The sequence below is a fragment of the Danaus plexippus genome, chromosome 14, assembly GCF_018135715.1.
Source record: "Danaus plexippus chromosome 14, MEX_DaPlex, whole genome shotgun sequence".
Lineage (NCBI taxonomy): Eukaryota > Metazoa > Arthropoda > Insecta > Lepidoptera > Nymphalidae > Danaus > Danaus plexippus.
In genome coordinates, this window is record NC_083546.1 from 4,629,455 (window position 1) to 4,644,441 (window position 14,987).

Genomic DNA, 14,987 nt, shown 5'->3' on the forward strand with positions numbered 1-14,987 from the left:
GTTTTAGCTTCCCATCACTCAAATTAAGCGAACGCTTAAATTGATTTACATTGGTCGTAAAAGCTACATGGCATTTAACAGTTGTAGTGGCTTGAATTCGACTAGTCTTTACCTTTAAGACGGCTTAATGGAAAATGTATTTTATTAATTTAAAAGATCTAGACATCTACACATCTACACATCAACCGCCAAAAACTCTACCACTGTATGCAACGTTTTACTACTATAAGCGAACCTAACTATTCACAAAGAGTAATGTTATCAAAATATTTATCACCAATTGCACCAACAATAATTAATAATTTTGATCTCATATCTGGCAATCACTCACAAGAACTCACTTTTTTCAATGCTCAATAAATCATTATACAAACCATTAGTTATAATAATTGGTTAATTAAGTTAAAGTTTTTTTATAAAGGAAATAAATTTTCACTAAAAGTAAATTAAGATGCAAAAAAATAGACAGGCTTTACATCTCGATCATTATTCCTATTAATTTTCCGAGTCATATTATTCGTTCAAAGTTTCTCTTATTTAATTCCTAAAAGGGGTTGCGGATAGTCAACTACCTCCAACATTTAACAAATAGTTGGCAGATCATTTTTATAAAATACAAAAGTATGTTCCGGAATATATTTAAACAAATGTTTTCAAACCTAAACTTACTAACCTTCACACGGTTCGTTGGATGTAAAAAGAAAATGATACTTTAAGAGAGATTGAGATGTTCTTTTAGTATTCTTGTTCAGGCGAAATTGTTTTAAACCGAAGTAAAGATAAGTTTAACTCCTATAAAGTAATAAAATGTTAAAAACGACAAACTATTTTGTAAAGCTTTGAGTAGAAATTTGTAGCTTGACTTCATCTATTACTAAATCGAAATAATTATCAAAAGAATAAGGGGATAGAGTGTGGTTTCAAATTTCAAATAAACACAACATATGTATATATTTCATAGTTCCAACTTTTGAGTTACAAAGAGCAAGCTAACGGAATTTAATTTAAACAAAAGTCGTTTTGATAGTTCTAACAATCTAGTTGGAGCACTGTAACAATTGAACAAAATTTTTCGTTCGTATCATACGAACAATGTTTGTTATGAGTTCGGTAAAACATCGAAACATGAATAAAATGAATAAATACTTTTTAAACGATCATACTAAATCTGACATTCCCAAAACGAAATCCCACTTAGTTTTTTCCAATTATGTTCTAATAAAGTATTTTTTTCGAACACTTTTTAATTTTACATAATTTTATTTGATGTGGACTGAAGGCAAAATGAAATAAAAGTGTCACGTCGACAATAGGTGCGATTTTCACAAACGAGCTGATCAATATTCAAGAGACAGACGTCTTACCGTAACAACAGGACAAATTTGGGAAGACGAAGTATCGACGGCTGACGGTCCTTAATGTAATTATCATAATGGCGACCAATAAAAGAGAGGTTCCGAATTCGTGACAAAGCTTTAAAAGTACTATCAAAGGTGCCTAAGGCGGAAAACGTCGCATCTTATTTAGCGCCCTTTGGAAAGAGGGTTCTATCGGGTCCTGATCTAATCACATTATGTACAATGAAAGACGAGATAAAAAGGGCGAAACAGATTTGCATGAAACGTCAAACTTGATTAAGTATGACATGTACGTATGTATATTTTGACTTGTGTAAGTATATAATACCAATATTTTTTATCAAAGTATTCAAAGTAACTTTCAAATTTCAATTATTAACACTTTTATTAATTTCAAAATATCTATAACAGGAGATATCTATAACAATACTACACATCTACAATATGTCTTTAAGTATTTGGTCTTTTACTACAATTTAAATACGATTCACATTCAAATAGATAGAATAGAATAATAAAAATAAAAAACGTAAATTTGACAAAATCATCAGCGAAATTACTCCAATAGTTCAGAAATGAATTGACGCACCCTAGTATAATATTATACAATACGGGCAATTCCATTCGCATCTAGCGAAGTTGATCAGGCGTAGTCTTTTATATTTAGAGCCACGTGTCGACCAACGTCCAGGAAACCAAAGGCACGGCGTGGCGTATGTATTTGAGCGAATCTAATGCACTCAAAACCATGCGACATCGAATGAGGGGTGAATAGGATACCAAATGAAACAATGAAACGGGACAAAACGAATTGGGATCCACTATACTATTTGCGGAAAATCAATGGCGAAATGTTTCCGGCGTCAGGAAGACGAATCATTATTATTATTGTCCGCAATGAAGGTTACTTGTTTTCGGTGTCTTCTATTATGGCTTCTATCTGTCTCTTAAATGGTTAATAATAATGAAAACTATTATGCTTAATAATATTCCTGTAACATTACAGGAACATACAATACTATAGGGGGTTTTTAATAAAATATCTTTCGTTCTTGTTCATATTAAACTTTGTAACTCTCCTTCGAAGTGAGTTAATATAATCAACGTTTCTAAATTAGGAAGGGGGAACCATTCCCCATTTTTGTTATTGACATGTTGTGGACTAAATTAGAGCCCACACTGAAGGTAATACTTTTTTTAATATCAGTCGTATGCCAGCTTTGCTATATTATAAAATAAGTAATGTAACATATTCTTAAATAGGGTCAACTGTTTTAATAACTATGACAATTTAAATATGTCATTATTATGATAATAAGTAAAATTTTTCTTAACAACCGCACTTTTTAAAGAAATATATTTTTCAACAACAACATATTTAAATCTTATTCACATATATATTTATTTACTGGTGAGTGTAAAAAAATATGAATGTAGATTTGCTCCAAATGAAAGCATTCCAATCACAGTTACAAGCTGGTATAGTTCCGAATAGGCACACTTGCATTTGTCCCCTCAATCTTGTTGAATAGGAACTATCCCCTTGCAAATGTTTGATAATGATCACAGTAAGATAATTGGACCCGCATGGTGTACTTCATCTTCGGATATAATGAAATTGTGTTAAAAATATTACTGTCTTTAAATGACTGATATTTTGTATTTGTTTTTTGTAACTGCACTATGCTTACATTTTTTATATTTTATCATTTTGGTTTTCAACTCTAGATATAAAATATCAAGCCTGTTCTTTACACTTGCAACAGATTTCACCCCATCAAGCCATTTACAGATATGGAATTTATAACATTTACCAATTTACATACATTTGAAGACGGTACACGTCGCTAACGTGTCGTTAGGGCGTTAAGAGGGTGGGAGCGAAAAGTGGAGTTACGAACTGTGGATCCGGTAATATCTGTTTAAATTTTCTACAAATAAAAATGAAATTAAGTTAAGGTAAAAATTATCGTTTTTACAAGTGCCTTAAATTTTCACAGTAAAAACTTGCTTCGAACATCGTTATTTTTTTTCCAGTGTTAAAATGTTGAATATAAACCAGTCATTTATGTAGAATCATTATCTCGTCCAAAAAATATACATTCGAATATTTATATATTTATATTAAATTCTTTTTGTTTTTTGCGTTAAGAAAAATGAATGTCAGGGAGATAAAGAAGTTCTAATTAACGTATACCCTCGGGATTTCACGTGACATTTAGACTTTTTACGTTTTACTTCGACAAATTCTCAAGTCTAATTTACATATATAGGGATAAGTAAGTTTTGATTTCTTTTTATGCTTGATTTAAATATTATGAATGTAGATATTTCATGAAATGAGAGATTGTATTTATAAATCAAGCTTTTATAACTCTACCGTTACACTAGCATCAGTTATAAAGTAAATACAGTTAAAATATTTCAAGCCTTAACAGTCAATAAATTAAAATACTTCACCCATAAATTCAAAGACCAATAGCTATAAAAATAATGATCCAACAAACGTTATAAATCTCACGCCTCGAACGCAATTTAAAATCGACATTAAAAAAATAAATAGGTACATAACATCCCCTCAGTAAACTAAGTTTTAAATGGAAATTCTCTATTAGTTGAGACATACGACAAATGGACAGACTGAGTTTTGCATTAGCAGACTTTTACCGTATTGCCCCGAGCGCGTGCTGCTGGCTAAAAGAAATTGAGTACTTTAAAAATAGTTAAAAGAACAAATAGAATAACATGTTTGCGATTAAAGAGGACATCGTGTCTTCAGTACTTAATTTTTGTATATAATTTTAGTCAGATTGTTTACACAAAAATAATGACTTCTTTAACGAAGTTACGCGTGGATTTGTTTTAATGTTTTCGAATAATTTTGAAAATAATAATTGATTGATTATTTCTTCTTCTGTTTCATTTTTTCAAGTTTTAACAGTTTTAAACTTCTTATTTTTGTTAAAATTTTGTTTAAAATATGCAAACTAAGTCAACCCGATATGTCCTAGTATTAGACGTGCAATTTTTACCACCACAACCACCAACTTGAAATGAGATGGCAAGAGACAAGATAAACTTTGCCATTATTGTTTGTACGCCACATTTATTTTTATGACTATTTATTTTTATTGTCTTTCCTTTAATTTTTGTAATCAAACTTTACTGCAAACGTAGTTCTGTATTTTGTATTACGTTGCCCTGTTTTCTATAATATAAAATCATGATTTCTATAGCCTTTTAATTTATTTTTTAAGAGACAAGCGTTTAATGGGACTACTTCCATGCAAAATTCATTAAGGGTTATGCCCGCCTTTAGTAAGTATAAATTACGAAAACAGGACGTTTAAATTCTGAGATAAATGTCGTTATATATCACTAAGATATATATTTTTTTGTTGTCCCATAAAAAGTGATAGTTACTGTATCCCAACACACCAAGTGTCTGTCTCTTATTTTCTCGCTACAGGAAGGAATTGGAGAGGATTGTTTTTATAAAGTCAACCGATTTGGGAAATCCTGCCCTCTTTCTTTGTGATTTTATTTAAAACACGTGTAGAAATTGTGTTGTAAAAAAGAAACTGAAATTAAAATGAACCCAGTTTGAATAAATACAATACACGAGTTTTACAATCCGTTCATTGCATATTAATGAATCATCCTGCTGTGGATTACCATAAAATTTTAAAAACACCACGCAGCAACGAGATTGATGAAAACAAATATTGATGAAACTTGATACTAGACATTTTGACAGTGATATAAATCCCTCTCCTATCCCAAATAATCTCGGCCACAATTCGTCGCGCAGAACCCTCTCCCTAAATCATACTATTGGTCGCATCGCAAGTCAACAATAAAAAGGGAATATTTATTCGTTATTTGTTGTCGGGTTTCATTAAAATAAAACGGTTATCTAGTCTGTAGCACCCTCGGAGTTTTATCAACGATCAGGGATTCAAAAATTTGACATCACTCGTAAAGATGAAATATTTCTTTTCAAGTTTTGTTAAGGGTCGGCATGTGATTTGGTCTAATAACTTGTCCCAATTATACATGAAGCTGATCAATTCGACGCTCTTTTAGATGAATATAATATATTAGTAGAATGCATTATAGTGCCCTCTAGACAGCATCAAAATGACTTATTTATATGAAACTTGTTTGCTTTATATGAAGATGAATATTATAAGAAGCTGGGAAATATTTATTACACATATATTGCTGAACCTAAAATCTGACCCACACGGCAGTGATGACGATCTACTTCCACTTTAAATATCCAAAACCAATTAACGTTCATAAATTTGAATGTAGCTAAGAATTGTTGTAACAAAATAAAAATATATCTTATTGTATGTAGCTACTTGTTGAATAGTAAATATCTGAGAAAAATGTTTTTCTTAATAAACTTGAAAAACATTATTTTAATAATAATTCGTAGTAGTTTTATCTGAAATTTATATAATACCCACTTGAATATTTTTTAATTAATTACTATCTTGATTGTCTAAACTCCAAAAGTCAGACAATTTTCAGATCACTATCCTCAAAGGTTAAAGCAAAGTTTTTCTATTTTCTCAATAACGACGGTGCAATGCACTCACGGTGTCACGTGTCTCGCTTCAGGCAAATATGACACGAGCACGAAGACTGAAGTGGCTTTCAATTAAACAACTATCAAAGATTTCTTTAATATTTGACTGGATTTTATTTTATATTCCAGTCCCTTTATTTATAAAATGTCATAGGATTCCTTAGAACAAATTTAATATGAAATCAGATAGCTACTATAGGGTTTAGTTTAATAATCATTTTTGGATTTGTTTACATTGTTTTTTTATGAACCTTGGCTAAGTTTTTCTTTATAACAAATATTAGCTTGGAAAAACCAAGTCAAAAGCTACACTTTTCTATTCATCTCAAGTCTCAACATAAAAACAGAAGGACAAATCTTATAAAACTATGTCATTATTTACAAGTTACTTTTTTTACTTTGCAAACAAACACTTCGCTATCACATACTTACATATTGAGATTTATAAGTTATATTATAACATTTATAATATAACACACATACATACATAATAAAATTTATAAGGTCGTGAAAAGAAAAAGGAATTAACATTTACAAAAATCGTCGAAGCAAAAATTCGTGAATTGTTTTTGTAATTGTGTAAAAAAAACAATATGAGCCTCGTAACCCCGCGCGTGCTTCGCTCTCGGCGATATGACACGTCGAGCCTCGAATTTCGATTATAAATTGAATTAATTTGTCGCCCCATGTTCTAAACATACTGCAAGGTTCATGAATTCCAGATATTCTTATTGTATACAAGAGCATCAGAGAAATTAAAAAAGAAAAAGTTTTGTAACAATGATTTTGTTTTTTTTTATCAGTTTATATTCTGTGAGTTGTTATTTAAAAAATTGTAATGTAAGCGTAGTAATTTTATAATCATTATTATGCATAACATTTATTTATTATCGTTGACCGCCATAACGGGTTGTTATCATAATAATTAAATTACACTGCCTATTTGAAGTCATTTAGTAAGCCGATCTAATAGTATCACATTCGTGGAGTATGGCGGCTCAGTCGTTATTAATTGGCCTATTCCTGTAAGTAATAGCCCACTGCATAGACTATTACCTCGTGGTTGTATATCCTAACTGTTTCTAAAATAACATTAATTTGTATAATCGTTCAAAGTTTAAGTACTCTTGTGATACCTGGTAAATTTTATTGAGACTCCTATTTGGAAGCTATGTTCTAAGCGATTCGAGTATTGATAAGATAAGAATCATTCTGTCGTTTCAGAATTTCATCATGTGTGAATTATAATATCTTTGTCCTTTCTTTATTTACAATGAAGTGTTCTTAAACTGACAGAAAAAATATTAATGCGGGGTGTGCGGTATTATGTTCACAGCCGTTTATTGTACGTGAATACGTCTCGTAACGGGTAATAGTATTATATATAAGACATTTCCTAAACAAATAATTCCTGTATTATAACTTTATTAATTATAGGTCTGTGATACGAAAAGTACGACACAAATGGCATATAGAGTTCATGATTTCAACATTCATCTGCATAACTTCAACCGTCCCAGCTGCAGATGTATTGCCACCGTCCTTGATCCGCTCGGCCGCATTCATTACTTCATATTGCTGGCGCTGGTTGACTCGATCATATGGTGTTATTTCAGTACCATTCGATGTCGGTTGATTGGCCGACAGTAGGAATATATTTTTTGATATTTTTTCATTTGAACATCTTATTATATTTACAGTCACAATTTTACCCTAACATCATGTCCGTATAATCGATAGACTTTGACGAGATCTGACAATTGAAATTTGAATGAACGTAGTAGCTTAACCGGATCGAAAGTTATGCTAAATGGAAGCAGAATGACCTTCAAAATGGGTGGCTGCCCCCGGTCAGCTCCCTAGCTATGTCTTACAGTCCCTACTTAGTGTAATAAATTCTTTAGGTACCCAGTGGCGTAATTGAAATTTGAATTGGTTTGATAGATATGTAGCCATACTACTAAACTGTATCCTCCAATTATGTTACCGTTTGTTTTTTTTATTTGCGTCCCTACGGCAGCAATTTAAGATGTATTCATGTGAAAAGTAGGAGGTTTTTTAATTCGTCAGTATATCTTTTATGTGTATCGGCGGATTTGGATGATTCCTTTTTGTTGGAAAAGAGATACCCTATAAAGTTGTTCCTAATTATAATTTCTGATTAACCATATAAAAATACCCATTACTTTGTGGTTACTAAATACACTTTTTAATTTCCTCTTTAGAGTTGGATGTTTTAATAGGTTTGTGAAAACAGTCATTCGTTATTGCCATCGTGTCTATCATGTCTATCATTATAAACAATACATTGATGAGAGATTATACCAGCTGCCAGCAATCCAGGCATGTTACCGTAAAACGAATGACTAGAATTTTTTATTTTGTACCTTCATCAGTGTAATTAAATATAAATTACAATATCAGTTTTCACTCATAGCCTCTTCCAAGAAACCAGGACATTGGGCTTTTCTATGGTTTCTTACAGAATGTCAGAATTTTGTACAAATTAAAATTCATTAAGATGAATTCGAAAATTACAATTAAATTCTTTTACTATACTTAGACTACATTTAATTTCAAAAGGATAAGTTTTATATAGCCATGTTCTGTAAAATTATTATAGATAGATATACACTAAAAACGTCATGTAATTCTTAACAATACTGTCTTTTTATCACCTCCTTTAATATATGTTAACAAATCTCATAGCTTCCAGATATTTAATTGCAATTTTAAATATGTGTATTATTATATTTTATCAATATATTCAATATTTTATAGTAAAATACTTTTATATGTAGTCAAAATTTTCTACGTAGTATTAAATAACAAAAATAACATTTAAAAACAGTAACAGTTTTAGAAAATAATTTATCTTCCAGAGTGAAATTTATTGAGGTTATGGCATAACGAAATTGTGTTTTAAACGCAATGGTTACCTGTTTCATATAAGAATATCAATATTTTCAATTACTATTAATAATTGCATATTAATTCAGTGATAGATTGATTAAAATTAAAATGTGTCAACGGCGAGGGCGCTGTAATTGGACATCTTAATAATAACACGTAAAATTATTATTAACTCTTTTAGTTTTAATGATGGGTAGTAAAATAACGATTTCGAAAAGTGAGTTCACACTTAAGCACGAACCATAAAACTGACCATGTTAATAATCCTGACGAAAGTAGATTCCAGTAAAATTTCAAAGTTTAATCTTGTGACATACTCGCAGCTAGCATCAAATTATAACTTTCTAGATTTGATGAAAAGCATCAAGTTTTGATGGACCAACTCTTTCTTATACATGCGTGATATTGAGATAAATTTCGATGCAGTACCGATTAATTTATATAGCCCAATGTACATACATATCATAGAGGTTAAAAGACTTAACTCAATTAGTAGTCGTGTCCTAGTTGATTTTGTTTGTTTTAGCTGCTATAAAGGAAAATTTCTCTAATTATATAAAAAATGGAGTGGAATTTCTTGATGCATATTGAAAATATTTTATCGACAAAACACAGGGACTACGATTTATTGATAAATTGATTTATATAGCTATAACGCAGGGTTTCATCAGGAAAAAGGTGGAAAGTATATTATATTAATTAGTCAACGGCCAATATGTTTATTTGAATGTTAAAAATAGTGTAATATCACAATCAAAATATTCAGCTGAAAATTCATTGCAATTACCAAATTGCAGATTAACTCATACTGATTGCATGAACAAATATTGACTTAGAGCAACGTTAATTAACTTTCATATAAATACGAGGGTTTACTTCCATTTTAAAACAGATGTTTCAAACATTTTATTTCATATGTTACTTTCTCAGCACACAAGTAGAAGAAGGTAATAATAAATATAGTTATTCTAACTAGAAATGTAGTTATTCTAATACTTACAGTCACATTCTATTTCCTTAAGAACCTAAAAGAATTTCTATCATTTTGCAATAAAGGTCCCTTTTACTATATATATTTTTTATTTAATGTAAAAACAGTAAGATAGGTTGAGATTAAATGTTTTTAACCTCTGCTACACAGACAATCCGTAATCGCTACAAGTCCGGACCGTTTACCTTACTGACTCATAATTACATTAACTACACGATCTGCTCTTGTGTTATATTATACAAGTAGATTTAATTATATACCTAAAATAAAATATAAATCAAAATTTGTTTCTTCGTTGGATTAATAAACATAATATAAACGTTTTGTTAATTACTCACAAATAACTTAATAAGAAAAAGTTGTCATTTTTTTTTCTTAATATTAACTGAAGACGTTTTATTTGAAATTTTAAAACATGTACTTAAGGCAATTTAAAGGACCTTTGATCCTACTAAAGTTTGACTTATTTTTTGTAACTAACGATTAAAATCATGCTGTATAATAAATGTAGGCAGGAGACCCCAACGGAGCGGTCTAGACAAATTGTCGCACCCCATGTTCGCATTATTGCCGATATTTAATTGTTTGCGTAATTTATTTCCCTCAACCGGGGACTATGTAGTATCTGTTCATATAAAGATACTAAAACACAAAATAATTTCATATATTTGGTTAGTAATTTAAATAAAAGAGAAAAGTTTGAAAGTAGATAAATTGACTGTCTTATTATAAATTTAATTTTACCTTTTTGTAATTCATTCTGCTACTACAATTGTGACGTATAAACAATGTAAAATAAATTGAAAATTTCTGTCAAATAAAATCAAAAATTGCTTAATATTATTTGTGATGCTTATTTACAGCTAAGTAAATATTAGATGTCGTATTATGAACTTGTATCCCATAACAGGCAAGTACCAGAGGGTACTGGGCATGACTAAACGTCGGCTGCAATTTCGACTGCCATCACATGCACAAACTGACACTTGCATATTTCAATGTTAGTCACGGTTGCGCTTTCGTTTAGAGATTTTAAATTGTTACTCTTCATAATAGAAGTTATTTACTGTTTACATTTAATTAATTTATATAAGCCAAATATTAAGAAAGGTTAAAATCACATCATTTTAAAGTATGAGTTTCCTTTTAAGGTTATGAGTTGGTTATGAGGTACATTGACTATCTTCATAATTCATGACACAAAATAAAATTCATTTTATACATAGAATTGGAAATGTAGTAAATGTTTGTACCTACAAAATAATTATGTTTTCTTAAGAGCTAACCGTAATTTTCATTATACCAAGACAAACAGTTTTTTAAAGTTTTTGTTTGTTTTTAGTCTGAAGTAAGCGTTGGCTGACGTATAAACAGATTGATGAAACTTAACCTTTTTCATTTTATTATGTAACAATGTATGGTCTTCTAAACACTCGAAAATATCCAAATAAATTGAAGCAAAAAAATTTATTTTTTTACCCCGACTAGTGACTTGACTAAACATAAAGTGTCTAATCACTTCTGGTTTTGTAATATTTTTTTTTCATAAGAATAAAGCAAAAAATAAGGAATTTTGTACATGTTAGCAAAAACATGGAAAATAACGAGTAGGAAATGAAAATCATTCAAGCAATAAACTGGTATCGGATGTTATTCAGCAATTTATATGAACCAACTTATCGCATAAACTATTTAACCGAATCGATATATAATTCCATTAGGATTACTTATAATCTAGGACTGTCCATCAGAATGTCGATAATGGGGGCGAGTACCTAATTTATCCATTTATCCAATAAGACAAACGGCCTTATCCGTTACGGCTTATCTTAATAAGTTTCCGCAGATAGCGATGCGACCATTCAAATTTTGTTTGAATAGTTTTAGCATTTACTGTAAATTGACAAGTTGAGGACGACTTTTTGAAAACAACTCGCTATATCTACTTATACAGAAAAATAAACACCCAAATATTGCTCAAATTTTAGATTTCTTTTAATTTATGGAATTAATAGATTTAACTTTTTGGTGAAATATATGTATCTAAACGCACGTACTTTTGATAATTGAATATTTTGTAAAGAATAATTTTTATAACTATTATTTATTAAATTCGTTTCTATAATTTTCTTGTATTATTTATGGTAATCGTCAAAGTTTGCACTAATAGAGAATACCAAATGACAAGAAGTACATTTGGTATAAATACAAGCAAGATAAAAAAAAATTAAAGCAACGTATACATTTTTCATTAGTTAATTAGGACATTTTATTAATAATTTAATAAAGAAGATATTTGGTCTATTACGATATTTTCAACTGTAAACATAAAAAATAGTTAAACATGATTTACTTGTCTAATAAAAAAAAATGCTATTATAATAATTTTGATAAATACTAAAGTCAACCTAAAATATATTAAATAGCGGTAAAAGGACTATGTAATAAAAAGTAATATTAGTTGTTTTTTTACTTTGAATTCATGGAACTGTCATCTCAAATGAAATATATATAATTTGTTATTACTCAAATTTTCCGAACTTAAAACCTGCACGACTTGACAAATGAGAAACACCGACCATTTTACATGTGACTAAAACAAATTAATGTCCACTAGACTGTAGCAATTTTCCAGAGGCACTCAACGAACGATTTGCCACAAAATCTGTGCTATGATTCGAAATATGTGGAGTGGCTAGCCAGACTGCAATTTTAAACTTTTAATCAAATTATTTAATTGTCAACTCTATTTCAGGGTAATAAGAATTGGGTCGATGTCAAACTAATTTAGAGAATTTTCCGATTGCTGTACCACGTTGGCACCCTCCAGCAATTTTAATTCCGTATACCCTTTAAGCAAATTGTTCTTTCACGCAAAATGGAATGTAAGCTCAACATCACAGTGACGAAGGGATAACTGTGCAGTTTTCGCCGCATCGCATAAAGGTGAAGCCGTCCGTGAAAGTAGACGTTTATTTAGTGTCTTATTTCTTTTTATGCGGACGTCGCTAGGAAAATGTTTTATGAAATTGTTTTTCCGGGACATTAGCCAGTCCTAATTATGGAAGGTTCTTGAGCACAATTGCCCTGGACGTTCACGTTGACTATGACAAAGTGTACGAGAAATAATTCCATGAAGATGTTGTCTTATTAAGGAAAAGGAAATTAGGGTATATGGATTTCTATAAATTTTTGCTGTTTTTGGGTTCTGGTATACGTTGCGATATACAAATCTTTTCAGAGCTAATTATGTGTCTATCTCTAAATTTGAGTTTAAAATTATTAAACCCATATTGTTCTTTATAACTTACTAAGTTATTACTAAGTAAAAATACATGCACTTATATAGATACCTTTAAGTGAATTCTAATAAAAATAATTATTGTAGTAAAAAAATATAAAAACTTAATTTGAAATTTAATTTTCGCCAAAAGTTTATATTTGTTTAATTATTGCAGATTTGATATAAATTGTTATGATAATAAAGCTTAGAACGAATTGTCGCATTTCGGTAATCTCCCAAACTCATACAATTGATGATCGCTGAGAGTCACGTATGAAGTCCCTTCGGGAAAGGAAATGAAATAATTTGTCTTGCTGAAGGGTGCACGTCATATTTATGAAGGGTGAATGAACTTTTTTCATTCATAACTTATAAGTTTCATTATTTGTCTGCACAATTTACAAGAACAAGATATCATTTGTTTCACTTTAAGTAAAGCGTATGACTTTTACGAGACAGGTTTTATTATTTTATTCCCAGGAGATGTCAGAAAAACAAGCAAAGATATCTCGTAGAATATCATATAATTGTACGTTTCCTGAAGTTAAGAAGCAAGAAAATATATTTCTAGCATTTCGTAAAAAGTTATTGCCACAATTACATTTTGGAAACTTTAACGTAAGGTTAAATTTGCAAAGGCTATAAGAGCCTTAGACTCGTCTGCTTCACCCTTATACATTATTCACAAAATATATTATTCACAGAGATATAATCTTAGTTTGAGTTACTTTTGCTGGGTCAGCTTTGATCTTTTACTAAAAGTAACTAAGATATTCAAGTTCAAATTTGTAGACCTAAGTGGCACTTATTTATGTAAAAAATAAGAAAAAAATATTTATTTCTTTATATTTTAAATAAACTCAAAGTGATAAATCATTTTCTTACGATAATTTCATCACTTTCGAAATTTTAATACAGAAAATATTGAAAAAAATATGGCAACATCATTTCGACTTCATCACATTGGCTTTTTGATTGTTTATTTGTATTATAGATGAGACTAATTTTAATTTGAATTCTTTTACTCCTTAATTTTTTAGAAGTGTAACATTCTTTTCCAATTTGTTTTAATGTTTGAAACTGCGATTATGAATATAATTTTATCCTCACCGACATTGACCGCAGGCGCCGAGCCGTTTATTTAAACAATAATGATTTACACCACATTTAAACATTCAACCGTAAACCTATGATTGCAATGACTTATGACAAAAGGGATTATTTGAATGGTACTCGTAAATTTGCTGAAATTGAAGCTAATGTAGTACCATTTCCGCATAGAAAATGCGTACAAATGGAGCTTGGGGTGTGAATAATGACGCAATCTCATTGCTACATACCATAAATATTGCCAATCTTTTTTAATAAACTCTTTTGAGATACAAGACATGATCTCAAACAGTATGTTTTTATTTGTTTTCAACTGCATTTTGTTTCCTTGATTTACATTTTAATTATTTAAGAATCCTACGTTCACAAATATTTGATATTAAAACAAACTTAATATTATTATTTCGAAACAATAGAACAAAGACTATAAAGATACCAGAAAACTACTCCACACTGAACCTTCTTTATCCCCAGACCTCCTAAGGGTCGGAATATAAAGCGATTGCGGCAAATCCCCGCAAGATTGAATTTGGTAAAAGTTTTCCACTAGTCTGTCAAAAAACTTATAATTCCGCTTACCGCATTTCTATTGAATTCTCTCGTTATTTATAGTTAGCGATAAAATAATATTAATCTCCTGGGGATTAGGTCGGGATTTTATTCTTCTAGCCACAACTTTAACTGCGAAGGAACCCCAAATTATTGTCTATGTAAAGCATAACAAGGATAAGAACT